Source organism: Chinchilla lanigera, unplaced genomic scaffold (genome assembly GCF_000276665.1).
Source record: "Chinchilla lanigera isolate Chin_1 unplaced genomic scaffold, ChiLan1.0 scaffold00007, whole genome shotgun sequence".
Classification (NCBI taxonomy): Eukaryota; Metazoa; Chordata; class Mammalia; order Rodentia; family Chinchillidae; genus Chinchilla; species Chinchilla lanigera.
Genome location: NW_004955408.1, coordinates 4,450,933 through 4,471,411, shown reverse-complemented (window position 1 = coordinate 4,471,411; position 20,479 = coordinate 4,450,933). Strand labels below are relative to the sequence as shown.

Sequence of the window (20,479 nt, the reverse complement as noted above, 5' to 3'; positions counted from 1 at the left end):
TCTCTTGCACCCTTGTGATGAGAACATTCCCAGAATACCTTCACAGGAGGACATGACAGCCAAGTGCAGAAGGACAGAGTTACCCCAATCCAGCCATCTGGACCAACCAACCACAGAAGCACCAGAAAAGTCAACCCAAATCAGTTCAACTCCCACCAACCTCAAGGACAACTGACAGTCATTTTACATCACTACGTTTGGGCTGATATGTGAAGAGATAGGATAGTATTCAAAGAGAACATTAGCCCTTTTGATTATTTTCCTTGTTTCAATGGATAATAAAGAAAATCTCACTATCTGTGTGATTAAAGTTGGCTTTGTTTGGGGGCTGGGGATTTAGCTCAGCAGTACAGCGCCTACCTGGCAAGCGCAAGGTCGTGAGTTCGATTCCTGGTACTGGAAAAAAAAACAATAAAGTTGGCTTTGTTTTTGTTTCATAGTGCTAAGGATCAAACCCATGGCCTTGTGCATGCCAGGCAAGCTCTCTACCACTGAGCTGCGCCCCTAGCCCATGAACAGTAACTCTTAAGAAAGTAAATCCAATGCCAAAAGACTTACAGAAACATGCACAGCCTTTCTAGTATGCAGATAAACAGATAAAAAAAAGTTGGAACTATTATCACTTATCAAACTGGCACCAAAAAAGAAATATTTACAAAGATACATGGAAGTGGTACCCAAAAAAGTGCTAGAGGAAGCATAAACTACTACAGCTATTTTGTGCATATCTGAATCTTCTAAGACCAGAAATTTCAATTCTTAGTACCCACTGAGCACTTAAAAACAGCCCAAAAAAATTGTATTTTCCTATCACACCTCCCTTCAGACTAATATTAACCCTCAAGACAAAAAACAATAGACATGAAGAGACACTTCATCAAAGAGAAGACGCAGATGGCAATAAGCACATGAGAGATGTTTGGCTTCATTAGCCGTTAGGGGAACGAGAATCAAGATCACAGGCTCTATCACCATACCCATTAGAAATGCAAAAATAAATGGTGACAGTGCCAACTGGCGACAAGGATGTGAAGAAATTCTCTCATGTATTGCTGGTGGGCACATAAAATAGTACAGCCCCTCTGAAACAGAGTTTGGCAATTTCTTTAAAAGCTAAATACATACTCATCATATGACCAACAATTGCAGTTGACCCAGCAATTTTTAATAAATGAAAACTTATAACACTTGTGCATGATCGTTCACTGCAGATTTCTTTATAATAGCCAAAAAGGGAAGGAAAATCCTCCCTTAATAGGTTAAATGTTCAGACACTCATAACACGAACCTAGCCATCAATAAAAGGTAGTAAGCTATTAATACACACAACCACTTGGATGGTGCTCAAGGGTATTAGGGGGAAAAGCCGGTCTCCAAAGGTCAGATATGGCATGATTCCACTTATTTTACATTGCCCTGGGTTCAATCCCTAGCACTAGGGGGGGTTTTGATGTGGTACTGTGATTACATAAGATGTAACCGTCAAGGAAAACTAGCAGGACTTCTGTGCACTATCTTCACATTCACTTCTTGTGAATACATATTTATTTTGAAATAAAAGCTTAAGAATCATTAAATGAATAATAAAATTAATACTAAGTCACACTAATCAATACTAAATCACTTACACGTTTAAATTTTTAGTTTTCTAACTGTATGTCATCAAAAATGAGCTGCTCGTATTCTGGGTCCCTGCTGGGCTGTGCGGAGGTCAGAAGCCATGCCCCCTCAGTCTTACTCCCCAATAACCTCCCCAAGCGCTCCCCATATGGGAGCCTCTGCCCATCCTGTTTGTGGTACCTCCCAGCCTCACACGACGCCAACCCCAGGCAGAACAATTGGAAGAAGGGGCCAAAAGGTCAAGAGAAAGAGTTCTCCAAAGTGATTCTGACCCGACTGCAGGCAGCCGAAACAGAAGCTCATCCCTCACACACTTCTTCCCTGGCTGAGGAACTGGCCTCCCTCCTGCCTGGAGCCTGGCATGAAAAGCCTGACCACATGGACAGCCTTGGTCAAGGTCCTCTGCACGTTATCTTCCAGGCAGAGCCAGGGCCCAACATTCAGGGAGAACCAGTGGCCCTGGGCTCCTCAGCCTTCTGTGTTCACCACCGGTGGATGTAAAATCCGTGCCTGACGGCAAAGGAAACAGTGAACAGAGAGAAGGGACAACCTACAGAATGGGGAAGGGTTCCGCCAGTTACTCCTCACACTAATATCTAGAATATACAAAGAACCAAAAATAATTAGACCCCTGTAAATGAAAGGCTCAATCACAAATGACCATCTGAAATGAAGAGACACTTCTCAAAAGTACAAATGGCCAATAAACACATGAAAAAACTTTCAGCATCACTGGCCATTAGAGAAACGCAAATTAAAGCACTGATATTTCGTTTGATTCCAGAAAGAAGCAATCATCAAGAAATCAAATAATAACAAGTCCCGGTGAGGTTGTGGTGAGAAAGGGATCCTTCTCCAGCTCTGGTGGGAATGTGTGCTAGTACAACCACTATGGAAATCAGTTCAGAGATATCTGAGAAAACTGAAAATAAAAATTCCATTTGACCCAATCATTCCCCTTTTAGGCATCGCCCTGAAAAAGCTAAAGACATCCTATTACAGTGTAGTAGTAGCTGAACCTCTGTCCTCTCCTCTCTCATCACACAGCACCAGGCTCCCAGCTGGAGGGACCCAGACGGCCCGGCACGTCTGCTTGCAGGCCTGCCAACCTGTAGTATATGCGGCACTAGGGCAAAATCTGATCAACCCACGTCCCGCATGAGCCCCAAAGGAGTTTCTGACTTAGCTGTCTATGCCCCCCTGGTTTTCAGTTTCTAGACTGTGGGAACATTTGTTACCTGGAATAGTTTTACTGATCTTTAAGAGAAAGATGCTGGGATCCCTCCCTGCTTCCTCAGACAGCCTCATCCGGGTATCTTCACTAATTCCCAGAAGTGCTCAGGTATCGGTACACAGGCCTGAGTTTTGTGGGTGAGGCAGAGCAGGCATGAGGAGTTCACAGTCTGGAAAAGTTACCAGCTGGAGAGACCTCAACTCAGAGCACACCACCCAACCACCCCAGGAAAGGGGCCGCACACAGGAGCTCTGGGTTCCACAAAGCCCTGGCTCCGGAAGCTCTGGCCGCCTGGGATTCATTGGCCCCCGTGAGTCACTGAGGCAAGACAAGGACGCTGAAGAAAACTGGGCCTTTTGACCTGAGCCAGTGCGCTACCTCTGCACACAGTCCTCAAGCCTACCCAGTCAGCCACAGGTAACCCCAAGAGAACAGAGTGGGGCCTACAGCAGGAGGACAGGTGGGCTTGAGACCTCTTTTTAGCCATGGCAGTTCAAGAAGGACTCACAGAGAGAGCAATACAGGCTGACAGGAAGCCAGGATAGCAGGGAGGAAAGAGCCAGACCCATCTGGCCATCCTCAGGGCGGGGAGAACGGATGGTGCAGGCACAGGAAATGCAGGAAGCGGATGTGAGCAGCAGCTTGGCCTCTACCCTGCCTCCGGCCCAGCCACCACCCTCCCTTCTCTGGGATTAGGGTCCAGCAGAAACATAGGTCAGCTAAGTGGTGAAAAAACACAGACTCACTCCATGGAGAACCCAGAAACCCAACAGATGCCCCCACACCCACTTCTTTGACAGACACAAACCTGTAACTGTTCTTTTCAGCCTCACACTCCTAAGATTTACTGAATCACGGGGCCCAAGTGGAACGGTTCACACCACGGGGCCTTAGGAAGCCTCTTCACCTTAGTGACCAAGTCCTTCGGCACAAGCCTGCCAAGGGCTGCATCATTCTGAGGCGAAGGGACAGTGACACGCTGAACCAAACTCCCAGGCCTGGATGGCTTTGGGGCCTCTGTCTCTCTGGCCCCAGGGCCCAGCCCTGACCTTAGAGGAAGGTCAACAGTGCCCACCAGTTCTATGGTCAGGCTAGGGAGGGAGGGCTGCCTCAGCACATAAAGGGCAGAGCTCCAAGATGCTGAACACAACTGCAAGTTGGTAGGGGCAGTTTCTGAACAACAGGGGATTTTTCTGGTGCCCTTGCAAATCCTACACAAGGAACTGTGTACATCTATAGGTTTGGGCCCAGGGGAAGGGGGAAGCCCAGCGACTGGGTAAAATTTCTTTCCAGTCCAGGCAAAGGTGACCTGCAATGAGCCTGCACTACCTTAGCCTTGCTAAGCTCACACCTCACACTAAAGACTAGAATAGACTCTTGATACCAGGAAGGAAGTTCTGACACAGGGGAATGGAAAGCCAGATGCACACAGGTCCTACCAGCTTCTCAAGTCCTGGAATATGCCTGAAGGAATCGGTGAAGGTAGACAAGGGCTTTACAGATGAGCAGCCATCCTTCTATTGAGGGAATTATGGTGAAGACCACTGTGGGCTCTGATAGATTCTATAACCCAAATTTCATCTGTTAACCAGTCAAGTGTTACACAAAAAAGTATCCCTGTGGCTACCAGGTGATTGGATTCTTGACCTTCAGTTCCACTTTACTAGAGCAAGTCATAGCATGTTGATTTGACGTATGAATACACAGGAAGAAGGAGAAGAAACATGGAAATGTTATAAATAAGATTTTGTAAAGCTGGATAAACTAGGTAGGATCTTCCCATTCAATATCTTTTCTACTTTGGCTCATTCTAATTAGTTTTGTTTTTTTCCATTTATTTTAAGAAAACCAGCTACCTGAAGCTTTGGAGGAGAAACAATATTCCAGGTGCACAATGGAAAAGACAGAAGATAAGAATTTTGGGGTAGGGGCTGGGGATTTAGCTCAGCGGCAAAGTGCCTGCCTGGCAAGCACAAGGTCGTGAGTTCGGTTCCCGGTACCGGAGAAAAACCAAAAAAATACCAAAAAAAAAGCAAACAAACAAGAATTTTGGGGTAGACCAGCAAACCAGGTTCTGGTGACCTGAGGAGGGAATATACTTATGAGAATGATGGACATTCCAGCCACACTTACCAGACATCTCCCGACTTCTCCAGAACTTCCTAAGAACAAAATTCCTGTGCGAGACAGCGAGACCCAGAACAGGAGAAGAGTCTGACCAACACCACACCGATGCACTGACAACTTCCTAGCCACACAGGGGCCAGCCTCTCCCCAGGATGATTTATAACCCTAGGGGTCCCCACAGATGAATGAAAAGATTTAAGCTCTCAAAGCACGTCCATAAAGGGTAGGCCAGTGCCCAGCTGATCTCCCATTCTCCCATCTGAAATGAGGTCTTCTTTGTACCCCAGGCCTGGGAGGGAACTTTGGGTACCGAGTACCATAAAAGGTACTAGCATGGTGATGAGGCTGGCCAAAAAGTTAACAAGGTCACACAGCACACAAGCAGCACAGCCTAACTTCTGAGAGTGTTTTTCCCCCCACCATCCCTTCCCCCATGATCTTGTTTGTGTACCATAAAAACCAACAGTCCTGAAATAGAGTGGAAAGCAGAGGGGAATTTTAGACACTAAAAAACAGCGTTTGCTAGATTCTTGGAGCTCCAAGAGCAACTTTGGCTCTTCCGGGGCTGAGCCCCCACCATTTCTCACACCGTTATCTGATAAAATGTGTTCAGTTGGTAGCAGATGATTATCTCCAGGACTCTGGATTATCTGCCCATTAAACTAGATTGCTAATAAAGAGGTTTTAATGTAGAGTATGAATCTTTGAGCACTTTCTGCTTACCTCAAGTTTTTCGCAATAAATACCCCAAAATGAATCTCCAAGCAAAAGAACATCTGTCACAGCAGCAGCTTTAGCTAACATTACACAGCTGGGCCAATCCCAGGTCCCTACCAGGCACAGCAAGGCCTCCTCGGCTGAATACCGTAAGCACAAGGACGTGTGTGTGCGCGCGCGCGCGCACGCACGAACACACACACACACACACACACACACACACACACACACACACACACACGGTGGGTGCACAGCGCAAGCAGGCTTCTCCAGCTAAGGAGCACACAGATGATAACACAGGACCACCCAGACATAGAAGGTCCATAAGTAGGCCCTTTTACCTGCCCCAGCCACCTAGAGGATCCTGAACTCCATCAAACATTTATCTTTTTTCGTGGTCAGATTATGAGCATAACCTGGACAGAAGAAAGCCTTCCTCAAGCAAGGAGACATACAGCTGGCTGCAACATCCTCCTAGTCTTTCTGTTGGGTCCCAGAATAAATTAGTCTCAGAATCTTTTTGTTTGTTTGTTTGTGACAGGGTCTCTCTATGCAGTCTAGGCTCACTTTGTAGCCCAGGTTGGCCTCAAACTCACAAACACACAATGATCCTCCTGCCTCAGCCTCCCGTAAGGGAGGGATTACAGGGATTACAGGCATATACCAATATACCTGGCCCCAGAATCAGAATCACTGATGATTCTACTCTGGAAAGAAGGTAAAATACAGGGATCAAAATCTGTCTAGTATGACATGGGAGACCACAATCCTAATTCAATGTGTGTCAGCAATTCTAAATAATAATGGAACTAACACTATTCCCGCCTTATATTTAGCATTTGTGTCGTGCCAGGTCTCATGATCAGCACTTGCTTCACCTCATTGTATTTTCACAACCCAGGAAGCTGTGGTTTTATCCTTGATTTGCAGCAGTGAAAGCTGTAGCCCAAAAAGGTTAAGTTGCATGTCCAATGTCATAGAGCTAGGAAGTGACAGAACCTGGTCTCAAATCTAGCTCTGTCCTATTCACTAACTGTTACACACAGACACCTCTAGGATGCACTCATGTAAGGGACTCATTAAATGAAAATAGACGTGAAGGTAAGAACTTTCCTAAGTCAGACGTCACTCCTCTTTAACATGGCAGACTCTACTGGCCACACTTCTTCCTTGCTGAACCCAAAGACTTGAACTCTGACCTCGCAACACTGCCAAAGATTTTCCAGGCGAGCAGCACTCCTTGGTTCTCCTGAACTTCCTTCTGCAAGATCCAGGCCTGACAATATTTACATAATCATTATCTCACCCACCACACAAAGCAGGGAACAAGGCAGAAATAGGATATCTCTGGTCCATTTCCAACTGAAATAACACTTTCAGGTCTAGGAAAATTAAAATTTACATTGCTCACAGTCCACCAGCGATAGCAACAGGAAGCAAGTCCCCATGTGTAGCTAGGAATTCCTGTTTGGGAAGCAAGTCTCAGCAGCAAATAGGAAAACTGAGTCTTGACCTGATCTCACCAGAATTTCAACACACACCCATTTTGACACCACACATCTCTCCCTCTTAGGATGAAGGCACAGTCCCTGAGCTGGACCGTCAGCAGCTGAGGCTGGAGGTGGAGTCCCGCACAGCTGCAGCATCCCATCTGTCCATTCTCTAGCACGGCGATGGTTAATCTTGCTTGTCACCTTGATTAGACTGAGAAACTCCTGGGCAGAACAGTGACGTGTGTCTGTGAGTGCGTTTCCAGAGATGACTAGCATGTGGGATAGCAGGTTATTGGGGAAACACGCCCTGAATGTGAGTGGCACCATCCAGTAGGGTGGGAGGCTGGATAGAATAAAAGCAGAAGAAGCCCAATAGCATATTCATTCTCCCCTCTCCTCCCTAGCTTCCCCCCTTCTTGGATGCCCTGAAGTGAGCAGCTTTCCTCCACCATGTCCTTCCACCATGTTTCTACCTCATCAAGGGCCTAAAAGCAATAGAACTGCCTGACCATGGACTGAACACTCTGAAACCATGAGTCAAAATATACCTTTCCTCCTTAAAGTTGTTTTTCTCAGGTATTTTGTAACAGCAACAGAAAGCTGACTGGCACAACCACCTTCCATATGTGCCCACCCTGCATAGTACCTGTGTTTAATGACCCTTTGAGCACACGTACCAGGGCAAACCCAAGGTACCTTGGGTAGGTAGTCAAAGTAGGTAGAAAAGGAGTAGCACACTGTGATTCTGTCCAGAGCAGTGAGGCTGTGGAGGGGGTTCAACCCACACTTATATCAAATATCAACTCTGTGCCAGGCACAGGCAAAGGTGTTGGGGTTCCTGCAGTGAGTGACAAGTGGACAGAAAGACAGTTCCATGTGATCAGAGCCAGGGGACACACTAGGAGGACAGTGGGTGCCAGATCCGGCAGAGGACAGGTAACCTGGTGAAATCAGGGAAAGCTTCTGGAGGAACTTCTAAGCTAAGATTTGAAGCACTGACAGTTGGTTCTTCAAAGCGGAAGAGACAATGGGGGAACCATGTTCCTGGAAAAGGGACCAATATATCAGAAGGCCTGGGAGGCAGGAAGCCCCAGGAATTAGCTGGGCTCATTCAAAGAATGAAAGGCAGCCCCTGCAGCTAGCCTGCACTATGTGAGGGGCATGACCTCCGAAGGATGGCTCCCTCCAAGCCCTGACAGGACAGGGAGCAGGGCATGGAGCCTGCACACAGCTCTGCAGGGGGAGACAGGTCAACCACAACTTTGGGGCTGAGGTCCAGGTTTTTCTGATTTTCTGATTTTCAGCTGTCTTTCTCTGCCCTCAGCAGGCCCAGAGGTGTTTCAGGCCCCCTGCCTGGTGCTGCATTCCACAAGGGGTCACAATGTGGACAACTGAGCTGGTCAAGACAAGAGCTTTTAGAGCCAGGAGAGAGGCAGAGTCTGACACTAGCCCTAGAAAATTCAAACAAGGCAAATTTATAGAAACAGAAAAGATAATAGAGGCTTCAGGGGAGCAGAAAGAGGAACACAGAAACGTTTAATGGATGCAGCAGTTCGGTTCAGGGTGATTGTTATGGCTTGTGTCTGCATGTCCCCCCAAAGCCTCATGCAGTCATGGGGCAGGCTTCTAGATTTTTGACTGATTCTTGGCCCAATGCTGGGATGATGGGTGTGAGTGCTACACCTGCCCCTGGGGCAGGTAGTCTTACATACAATGTAAGGGAGGGAAAGAGCCTTGCTCTCTGCCACTCCTGTATTTTGCTGTTGCTGCTTTTGCTGTGTTCTGCCGCCATGAACTGTTGCCCTCTGCCATGTGCCACCCTGCCTTGGAGCCAGCCAAGCATGGACTGAAACCTCTACAGTCTGTGAGCTAAATAAACTTTTCCTTCCTTAATTCTGGGTGTCAGGTATTTTGTCTCAGCAACAAGAGAAAAGTAACAAAGACAGTGATGAAAACATTTGGAGATGGGTAGTGGGAATAATTGCACATTAGGAAAGAACTTAATGCCACTGAATTCTATGCTTAAAATATCTGTCTCAAGCCAGGTGTGGTGGTGCCTATCCCAGCACTCAGCAAATTGAGGCAGGAGGATCATAAATTCAAGGCCAGCCTGGGCTGGACTACATAACAAGACCCTGTCTCAACCAAAACAAAACTAAACTCTGTTTCAGCAGGGCATGGTGGTACACACCTGTAGTCCCAGCTATTCGGGAGGCTGAGGTGGGACAATCCCCTGAGCTCCCAAGATTAAGGTCAGCCTGGCAACACAGTGAGACCAGCCCCCTCAAAAAAATGTCTAAAGTGGCAAATTATATGTTATATAATTTTATCAAATTTTTTTTAATTGGCCAAAGCTAACATTTCTTCCTGGCCTTGGAGAATAACCAAATAGCTAAACATCAGTCAGATATATAAAGGTTCAAGTCCAATACCTGGTGCATAATAGTGTCCAATACAATACTGTTCTTATAGTTATCTAAGTTATAAATGGATGTATTTGGCATTAGTGGCCCTTAAGTATGGCCAAAGAGTTTCCCCACTACAATTAAATATTAATTAACCTAATCATCATCATAGAATACCTATTATACCTCCAGATCATAAGCCTTCAAATTCAAGTTCAGTTTTTCTCCCATTCCTTATTCTCATCTCCCACAATAAACTGTTTACCATTTCAATTATTTCCCTTCCGACGATTGTGATCACCGTACTTAAAATTCAATCAGGCTTCTAATTTTAAGCATCTTTTTTGTGTATAGCGCCAACAATTGACAAGCGTCCTGAATTTAACATCTGTTCCCAGCAGTAAACAGTTTGAAATTCGAGAACTGGAAACACATATGAGGCAATTATGAGCAGCTCTGGCGCTGTGATTCGTGGCCTTGCCTTGGCAACTTCTTGGGTGACAGCAATGGCTCTGATAGATGGGCCCGCGGTCAGCAACGCTTGTGCAACAAGAAGGTGAGTGCAAAGCCTGGCCCCTCCACTGCTGAGAAAAGCCTTTGACAAACATAAAAACCATCTCCTGCAACCAGGCAACCTGGTAAACACTGTCATAGGCGCTCCCTTTAATCCTCAGGTAAGGGGGCTGGGGATTTAGCTCAGCAGCACAGCACCTGCCTGGCAAGCACAAGGTCATGAGCTTGATTCCTGGTACAGGAAGAAAAAAAAAATCCTCAGGTAAACTGGGCCACCCCAGGGACAGGAGTAAGAACAGAACCTCTGGAGAAATCTTTGGAGAGGCCCAGCAGCCCTCTCTGGAAGTCTTGTCGATGTCCACAGGTAAAAAAACATCAAAAGGTGGATCCTCAGCCTGGTAACAGCCACCAGTGCCCTGGGCAGTGCTGTCAACACCCATGCCAAGGGTCTGCTGTCCAGAAGGAAGGCAGGGTGAGGGAATCCCGCCAGAAAGCATCCTGGATCCAAGTCCCCCACTGGTTCATGGAAAGAGGGATGGAACGAAAGCCAAAGGTGTTTTCACTCAGAGCTTGGAGGTGGCACACCAACCGAGACACCCGTGGCATGATTAACCATACAAGAGGAAAGCCGTGACTTGTTTGACTTCAATCAGATGCTGATTAAACACAAATAGGTAAACTGTGAAGAAAAACAAGTACAAAATTATCGGGTTAATAATATCCCTTACTAATTGCAGGCAGATCAGGTCTGCAATCTCCCGAATGAGTGTATGGCAAAGGCTCAATAAAAGAGGCACATGGAATGATTTCAGGGCTCCAAGAGGATCAAAGCCCTCTCACAGAATTTGAGATTCTCTCAGGGCTAAGACCAAGACCTTCTCTGGACGGCTCATATTTATTTAGCTGTCAAAAAAGGAAGGGGTGTACTCAAGAAGGGTGAACCACTCAAGGACTTCTCCAAGTAAGGTATTAAACTAATCCACCCAGGAGTGAGTTGCCGGAGGCTAAAATCTTTATCTAGTTGAGATTGGATCCAGGTGTTATTGGCTGTGATCTTGTCTTGCCTTCAAGGCTTTCTGGCTTCATCCACCATTACAGGCCTCAGTAGGGATCAGTGAGTCACAGAGGTTCACTATAAGTCCGCCGCCCGTCTCCAGACAAGCAGCCTAGGCTTTGGGTAGACAAGTACACATGAAAAGCCAGTCGGAAAAACAAGAAAAAGAAAGCCAATTAGTTCATTTAAATCCTTCTCGGGGCTACTTTGTAGTGGTCTCCATCACAAAATGCTAGAAATGTTATTAAGGATATTTGCGATTTTCAATTAGGAATTTTAATTTTTTTTTGAGATAGGATTTCCCTCTATAGTTTAGACTGGTCCTAAACTCACTATGCAGCCCAGGTTGGCCTCAAACTCACAGCAATCTTCCTGCCTCAGTCTCCCAAAGCTTGTGATTATAGGTATACGCTACCATGCCAGCTGGAATTTTAATATTTCTAGCTTCACAGGACAAAGGTCCTTAGCTTTCTGTCCATAGTTGAGAAGCACCCCCCACATCACCAGCTTCTCCCTAGAATAAAACCTGGTTTCCCATGGAGACCACTTCCCCAGGGCCTTCAGGAGGCAAGCGGAGTCCCTTTCCGCCATTGTGCCTTTTCAACTAAGACCTGCGTACCCGGACCCCATCCTCCTTCCCCTCCACTGACAGCAGCCTCCTGGGTGACTATCTGCACCCCGACCTGCTCCTCTTTCACTGCCGTCTTTGCATCCTCCTTCACTCCATCCAGGCCACATAGAGCCACCTCCTGGACCTCGTCATCTTTCCAGAGTTCTCCGCTGCCCACGTGGTTCATCCACACCTCACTCGCTGCCACACCCACCCCTCCCGACCTATCAGAAGACCCGCTCTCCGGACAGTCAGGGACCCACCAGGTCTCGGTCCGCAGCCACAGTGCAGGCACACGGAGACACGGATTGATGAAGTGTGTCTGTCTTTTTCCTCATTTAATTTGAATGCTCTGATTGGTTGCTCAGTAAATATAGTCCCGGCTTTGACTTGGTATGCATGAGTACTTGATTTTCAGACCTCATCCTAGGAAATCGCGCCCATCTACAGAGCGGTGGTGAGGGCTTACACTGACAGATGAGCAAAACTGCGAGTTGTAGAAAGAGAGGGAGCCGCTGCTTTGCAGAAGTGCAGGAAGCAGCAGCAGGCCCGGCAGCGCACAGAACAGCAAGGAGGCCAGCTTGGCTGCAGCACAGCAAACAGGGGAGCAAGGAGGAAAGGAGCGGATGGCCAGAGGGGGTGGACTCGGAGGGCCTGTGCGGCCTTTGCTCTGAGGGGAGACAAAGTCACATGACCCAGCTTGCGCCTTCAAAGGCCCACTACCTCTGCTGAGCTCAAATAAGGCAGAGGACAGGCCCGGGGCAGGGTGGGGATCCCACCGAGGAGGCTGTGACAGAACCCAAACACGAGACGGGAGGAGAGGAGAGCGGGAAGAGCTGTGGTGAAGATTTTGAAGCTAGAACCAACTGGGCAAAGAAACAGAAATCCCGTAGACAAATGATAGATGTATCAATAGATAAAGGATGGGCTGACTAAAGTAGGTGCATGCACACATCTGAGGGGATCTCCATAACTGATTGCTGAGTGAGAAGCTCATCACAGAACAGTATTACGACCCTACCTACACTAAAGAAAATTACGTTCGTATAGGCACAGGAGGATATTCAGAACAATATGCGTTCATCTGCTGAAGGTGATTTCTTCTGAGAAGCAGGATTAGCAGGGGCATAGGAAGGATGATCATCTTCTCCTTTATATGCATTTTGCATTTTAAAAACAAGCATATATAGCTGGGCATGGTGGCACATACCTGTAATCCCAGCACTCAGGTGGCTGAGGCAGGAGGATTGCTGTGAGTTCAAGGCCAGCCTAGGTTACAGAGTGAGTTCAAGGCCAACCTGAACTGTACAGTGCGACCCTGTCTCAAAAAAAAAAAGAAAAAGAAAAAGAAAAAAGAAAGCACATACTGAACATGGCAGGTCACATCAAGCTTGTCTGGATGACCTCCAAAGGGTCAGCCATCAGATGACACATGGGACCTCATGGTGCTCTCCAACCTCAGGCTTCCTTCCCAAGCTTGGAGGAATCCGTCACTTCTCTGGGCAACAAAGATGACAACACCTGCTCCCCAGGAGGGCTGTGACCATGTGTGTGAAGTGTCCGGCAGAACCTGGAACACAGAGACCCTCGGTCACCATCAGCTCCCTCCTTCCCCCAACAAGGTTTCCAAGGACACCCGAGAGGTGCTGTCCAGGCAGGCCAAAGGTTGCTGGGCTACAAGGGACTCCAGCACAACACTCCCCCAAAAAGAAAAAAAGGTGATGAGAGGATCCCTCAGAGGAAAGAGCAGAGTCACTTCCCCCAGACCCCTTCTGGGGAAAGGCAAAGAAGAAGGTGGAAACATTCCCATCCTGGCAGGGAAAACGGACATGGTGGGACTGCCCCACAGTCCAAGTCAAGGTCAGAAGTTCCTGACAACTTGTGATTTTTCTCTCTAGGCTTGTGAGAAGGCAGCCCTGAGGAAAGGGAAAGAAAAGCTGAATGCTATTTATCTAAAATCATTTGTACTTTGGAGACGCTATAAAATGTGCATGCTCTTGCCAAATGGATGTCGGAAGAGCTTTGATCTCCATTTTAGCCAGAAATGATCCGTTCCCTCCTAATGCAGATATATGGTTTTTGTACCTCAAATCTGCCCAGTCAGATGCACTGCACATTCTTAATTATTTTGAAATGATTAAAAATGGAATCATAAATCTATGCTTTGACATGACATGGTGATTTGACCCCTAGACATATCGTAATGGGTTATTAACAGTGCTTCCCAAATCTATTGAGATTTTTTTTCCAAAGCTATTCACTAATTAATAGCGGTTCACACCGTGATCATTTATGAGTAATTATGGACCTGTGCTGCATTATTTTGTGATGAGAACATAATCATGCCCATTAAAATTATTTGTATAGTTTTTAACCTTCCGTCAGAAATAAATGAGGCCAGTCTGAGGGTAACACAAACTTCATGACAATACCTGGAGGTTATATCTCCTTCACACTTGCTTCCCAAAACTTCTTTTCTAGCCCAGAAACTTGAGAGTTTCTCCTTCTGTTTTTCCAGAGGCCCTGGAAGCCGAGGGCGCCCAGGAAGGTCTGAGGAGGGGGGTTCTCACGCCTGCTCCTGCCTCACGCGTCCCACTCTGTGACATCGGCCTGGTGCCCTTGGCTTCTGGTCATCTCCTGCGTGACCCCCACCCGTCTTCCTGGCTGAGCCCCTTGCTCTCCATGTATAAGCACACCGGCCTGCTGGAAGCCTGCTTTAAGTCACTTCCTTTAGGCAGCCCGGAGCAGTCCAGGCAAGCAGCCTCTCACTCATCTGTGTGCCTCAGAGCGTGGGCCACTTTCCCTTAGCAATGGAGATCAGCGAGCTCGCTTAGCTCACAGTTCCACTAAGGAGCAAGATGCAACAGGGACAAAGGATCTTGCTTTTGGGGACCTGAGGACTTTGCATTTGCTGGGAACATCTTAGGACCGGTACAGGCTGGGGGAGATGCTTTTCTGCCTCCCCACCGGAAGTGCTCCCAGGTCGGCCGAGGGTCCTGTGTCAGAGCGGCCTAAACCAACTGGTCCCAAATCCACTCACATTAAAACAAGTATTTGGTGTTTGGGTGAAACTCTGATTTAGCTGGGCACCCTGCATTTCATCCGACAGCCCTGGGTGGAGAGGAGACGGAGAGAGGCACTGCTTTGGGGCACCTCTCCCTCCGGTCCGGGGGCCTCCCCCATTTCTAAGGCACAATCTGAGGCATACACACCCCCATTCTCAGCAACCATGGATCAGATATTCAAGACTGGAGCTCAGAATTCTCCAAGATTAGAACTTCAACCTTCCCCGAAGGTCCTTTGCATCACAATAACCACCTTTTTGCCTCAGCCCTTACTCCAAGACCCCTTCTCCGTCACCGCCTGACTGCAACTATCACCAGCCCCAAGGTCACCTTCCGCCACACCCTCACGCGGCTGTCTTCGCGTTCTCTGCGATCAGAAGACACCCGGCCCCTGGACAGGCGTGAGCGAAGGGCGCTCAGGAGGGGGGCCCTTTCCTAGTTACCACACACCCCAAGAAGCGATCGCGCCCTGTGGGTAGCCGGCCGTAGGCCAATGAGGCGGGCAGGGCCGTAGCAAATGCTGTTCCTTGTTACAGAGAGGCTTGTGACCGGCTCCTTCACCTCTGGCTCCCCACGAGTTCTTCCCGGGAGAGGAGACCTCCGGCAGCTTCTCGCCCACTCCTCAGACTCATTCTTTCACTGCACCCCTGCTATCTGCAGGAGCTGTTCTAGAGCCCAGGAAACATCATGGAGAAAAAGAACACTCTACCCGGGAGTGTTCCCGCACACAGTGACCAGGAAGGTCAAAATTCCGCAGAAACACGGCAGGTCACACCGCAAGCCAAACGTGAAGAGGCAGCTCTAACTCAGACTGGAACCTTGAGGTTATTCCAAGAAAAATGGGCAAAATAAATTTAAAAATAATAAAACAAGAACAATAATAAATACATTTGGGGTTGTCATTTAGGAAAAACCAGACTTGAGACAGTCAAATCTCCAGTAAGAGGGGGCTGGGGATTTAGTTCACCGACACAGCACCTGCCTGGCAAGAGCAAGGTCGTGAGTTCCTGAGTTCAATTCCTGGTACCAGAAAAACAAACAAACAAACAAATCTCCGGTAAGTATATAAAAAAAAGATAAAATTTTAAATGACAAAAATGAAACAGAGACCAATGAATTTGAAAATCTCAATGACATGGATTCTTTTCTGTGAGAAAATATAAATTATCAAATTTTATTTTACAAGAATTTTAATGCCAGCCATGGTGGCACATCCCTGTAATCCCAGTACTTGGGAAGCTGAGGCAGGAGAATCGTGGTTAAGTTTGAGGCCAGCTTGGGCTACAAAGAGGGTTTAAGGCCTGATCTGTACAGTAAAACCCTGTCTCAAAAACAACAAAAAAAGAATTTTTAAGACCAATAATCAAGCCAAAAGTTAAAGGTTAAAAAAGTTACCAAAAGTTAGCCCCCACAAAAGACTCCAGGTTCAGATACTGAATTTAACTTTTGAGAAATTGCTTATTTTTTTGTCACGTGAGCTGTCCTTCTACATGAATAAAGATGAAAATCGATCTGATTTGTTATGAAACTATCACAACTAGGACACCAAACTCTGACAAATAGTAGGAAGACAAAAACTATGACTCCTCCCCTATATGAAAATAGGTACAATAATCCTAAATAAAATACCAGAAATACAACTTGTTATTAAAAGAATAACCCATAACCATAAAAATAGTGTATTCCAGGACTGCAAAAGTGGTTTAGCATTAGGAATTTTTCATATAATCTCTTATGTCAAGGCATCAATTTTTAACTCTTGTTAAATTCAACATCTATTTCTCATAAAAATTCAAAAGATTGGCAGTAGACTGACACCTGCTGAACATAATCAAATGTTGCTCTAGTTTGTATCTTGAATTCAAAGAGCCACATGCTAAAAGATTCTTTGGAAGAAAGCCTCTTAAAATGTTATGTATTAGTATGTGTTTCCAGTGGATAATGAGTGCTTTCATCACGGGCATCTGCTACTTGTACAGGACATAACTTTTTTTCTTTCATTTTTTGGTTTTTTGAGACAGAGTCTCCAGGGGGACTTGAACTCACTATGTAGCCCAGTCTGGCCTTGAACTCATGGCCATCCTCCTGCCTCGGGCTCCTGAGTGCTGGATTATAGGTGTGCGCCACCACACCCTAGGAGACATAGCTTAATTTTTCCTTATGTCCCCTTCCCCTGCTGCCCTTGCCCCTCCCTCCGTCCCTTGGTCTTCTTCCCATTTGCAGGAGATCTAGCTGTTTCCTTTTATCTATGCTTTCTTTTGCTTTATTTATACTTTGGATTTCTACTATGAGAGAAACCACATTGTATTTAAGCTTGTGTGTCTGATTTATGTCACTTAACGTTACGGTCTCAAGGTGCACCCATTTTCCTACAATGACTCAAATCTGTTCTCCTCTCTAGCCAGGTGTGCTCCGCTGTGTATAAATACCACACGTTCTTCATTTGTCTGTGAATGGACATACAGGTTGCTCGCAAAAGTTAATTATTGTGAGTTGTGCTGCTGGAAACATGGATATGCATGTATGCATCCCTGTGGGGTGATGTCTTTAACTTTTGGGGGACAGTATCTAGTAGGGGAATGGCTGGGTCAAATGGAATTTCTATTTTTAGCTTTTTGAGAAATCTCCATACTGATTTCCAGGGTGGTTGTACTACTTTGTATCCCCACCAACAATGTAGGAGAGCTCCTTTTTCACAGCTTCGCCAGCATCTGTTACTTGACTCCTTAATGATTGCAATTCTTTCTGGAGTAAAATGAAATCTCAGCATTGTTTTAATTTGCATTTCTTGAATGGCCGGTGATGTTGAACATATTTTCACACAATTATTGGCCATTTGTACTTTGTTTTTTGTTACTGTTGCTTTTCTGTTGCCCAGAAACTTTCTTGGTCTATGTTGTACCTTTCTTGACATAGACTGGCCTGAGCACATCTTCCTGGGCTCCTCAGTAGATGCAGCTGCTATTCCTACTGGGTGTGCACTTAGCCACTCTTACCTTGTTCTACCCAAGAACCTGGATTATTATTGGCCCATCCAACTGTAACAGTGAGGATGGATGTGATCAAAATGTGTTCTGTGCAGGTACAAAAGTCCATAGCAGGCATCACCACCATGGATGCCATGGAGTCTGGCATCATTTTAACAAGTCTTTGATTGATAGGCCATGAGACCTGTCCTCCTGTACCATAAATCTAAACGTCCATCTCTCAGACAGCTATATTGATAGACTAAAGGCATGTGTCCCAAGTTCTGCCAGTCACACCCAGCCACATGGTCATGGACTCAGAAAAAAGCCATGAAAGCTAGACATGGAGGTGCACACACCTGTAATCCCTGTACACTGGGGGGCTGAGGCAGGAGGACTACAAGTCTAAGCCCAGCCCAGGCAATGTAACACTTAGCAAGACCCTGTCTCAAAATAAAAACTTTAAAAGGTTGGGGATGTAGCTCAGTGCAAAGCCCAAGGTTCAATCCCCTGTACCAAAAAAAGGAGAAGGAGGAGGAGAAGGAAAAGAAAGGGGGAGGAATGGGGGCAGTTAAAGGAAAGGAGACAGGAAGTGACAGCTCTGTGCAAGGAGCTCAGTCTTCTAACTGTGACCGCCTGTGGCAGAGCTTTGGCAGCCTGGTCCATGGGGTGTTAGCAGCAAACCTCAGGCAGAGCAGCAGTAATACTTCCCCAGCAAGTTCCACAGTCGGGTGGAGCACTTATCATAGCCACGTTGTTCCTGGCTATCCTTTTTTTTTTTTTTTTTTTTTTTTTGAGACAGGGTCTCACTATGCAGTTCAGGCTGGCCTTAAACCGACTATATAGCCCAGGCTGGCCTCAGACTCACAGCAGTCCTCCTGCCTCAGCCTCCCAAGTGCTGGGATAAAGGCATGAGCCACCAAGCCCCATAGCTACTGGATATGTTGTTAAAAGAATCCTTTCTACTAAACAACAATGGGTATCATGGCACAGGTCAGCACACAGGTTAGCCACTTAGCAAGACCCTGTCTCAAAAAATAAAAAAGGCTGGAAATGTTAGACAGTGAAAAAGCCCTGGGTTCAATCCCCAGTAACAAAACAAAAACGAACAAAGAAACCCTAACCTATATCCCACCTCTAGCAATTTACTTCTTGTACCACCAGAAGCAAAGGAGCTGAGTCACCTCCTTTAACTGTGAAAGCCACAGGACCCTAGTGATTCTCCAGGCTTCCAGGGAAGCCGCGTAAGCCACTCCCTTCTCTCCATTCTTTTCCACCATAAACCAGACACCAACCAAATGATTTTCCAGGTTTAAATTTAGTGTCATACCCAATGGGTGAGGCCATCACCTCCACGGCCCATCCCGAGAAGTGTGGCCAAACTCCCACCTGCCCCACCCATTCAGAGAATGATGACCACCTAACTCTGCCCCCAAATGCCTCAAGGCAGCAAACTCCTCCCTTCCCCTTTAGATCCTTTGTTCTACCCTCACTTCCTGCTGAGGCTGCTCTCCTAATTCAGCCCACTCCCACGGGAGGGTATAAAGAGCCAGGTGACTTCTACAGAGCTTTCTCAGGTGGGTTCTCTCCCCTCCACATGGAGAACAGGTAAGGTGCCAAAACCCGGGGTAGGGCACCCCTCTTTAGAGGGACTTTAAGCCCTACCTCAAGCCCCTGGTGTCTTAAAGAGGCCACCCTGTGACTCTGGCTTCCCAAACCACAACCCAGACTCTCCCAATCAGCTTCAGGTTGGGTAAGACTTTGTGCCTTTAAGACTTCTCCCTCTGCCTCTGTCTCCCTCCTCCCCTCCCACTGTGGCCTCTGCCTCATGGGGCACACAGAGCCCAGCGTGAGCCCAGGTTGGGAGCCACTGCCACATGACTTCCTCCTCACCCGACTCCCTCCTCCCCACCACCACCCTTTGCCTTGAGACACAGCCATGAGCCACTGAGCCCCAGCCCATGCCATACCACCCTGCCCTCGCTGCTGCTGCCACACTGCAGCTGCCTGGCTCCACAAGCAAGCTGGTTGGAACCTAGCCAGAGCCCATCCTGGACCACTCTCTGAAATCCCGTGGCTGCTCACACCATCACAGGCCCACACCTCAGGGCTCAAGCTGCCCAGGCTGCCCACTGCTCCTCTACCCTCTACCTATGCTCCCAACCTCCACCCTCCCACCCTGCCACTCTGCCACACACCGGTCTGGACTACTGACTCACCTTGCCCTCTGCCCTTCTATACCCACTCCACAAAGTGGCAGGAACAAATGAGGTAGTTCTCTCTCTGTCAGACCTCTCCAGCTCAGCCAGCTCTGAGCCCTTTCTCTTCAGACTCTTAACACCCCAGTTTTTCTCCAACTCACCAAAAATTACCTTTAAACCACTTGATTGGAGACCACCCTGCCCTCCAGGAGGTTAAGTTAACAAAGCTTATAACAAGTGTTTGCCTTTAACAGGGGAAAACAGCTATCAAAAAGCAATTTACACTTGTGCTTTAGGTACGCTAAGACCAAAATAACATCTTCTCTTCTGGGTGTTCAACAACTGAAGTTTTTGTTGTTGTTGTTGTTGTTTTTTTGTTGTTTTTTTTTTTTTTGGCTTTTCTCCGGTACCAGGAACTGAACTCACGACCTTGCGCTTGCCAGGCAGGCGCTTTGCCACTGAGCTAAATCCCCA

At 47.1% G+C, this 20,479-nt stretch overlaps 1 long non-coding RNA gene across 2 annotated transcripts in view; it reads right to left on the bottom strand.

Moving 5' to 3' along the window:
- Window positions 1-10,372: 10,372 nt before the first annotated feature.
- LOC106147357 overlaps window positions 10,373-20,479 on the bottom strand; it is a 27,042-nt gene continuing 16,935 nt past the window's right edge. The window contains exons 2-3 of one of the 2 annotated variants that reach the window (XR_001232214.1): window positions 13,141-13,343; window positions 10,373-10,788 (exon numbers count right to left, since the gene is read on the bottom strand). This is a non-coding gene — a long non-coding RNA (uncharacterized LOC106147357). Of the gene's footprint in view, window positions 10,789-11,187; window positions 11,281-13,140; window positions 13,344-20,479 lie in introns of those variants that run through there. The other variant, XR_001232212.1, reaches the window with a different exon arrangement.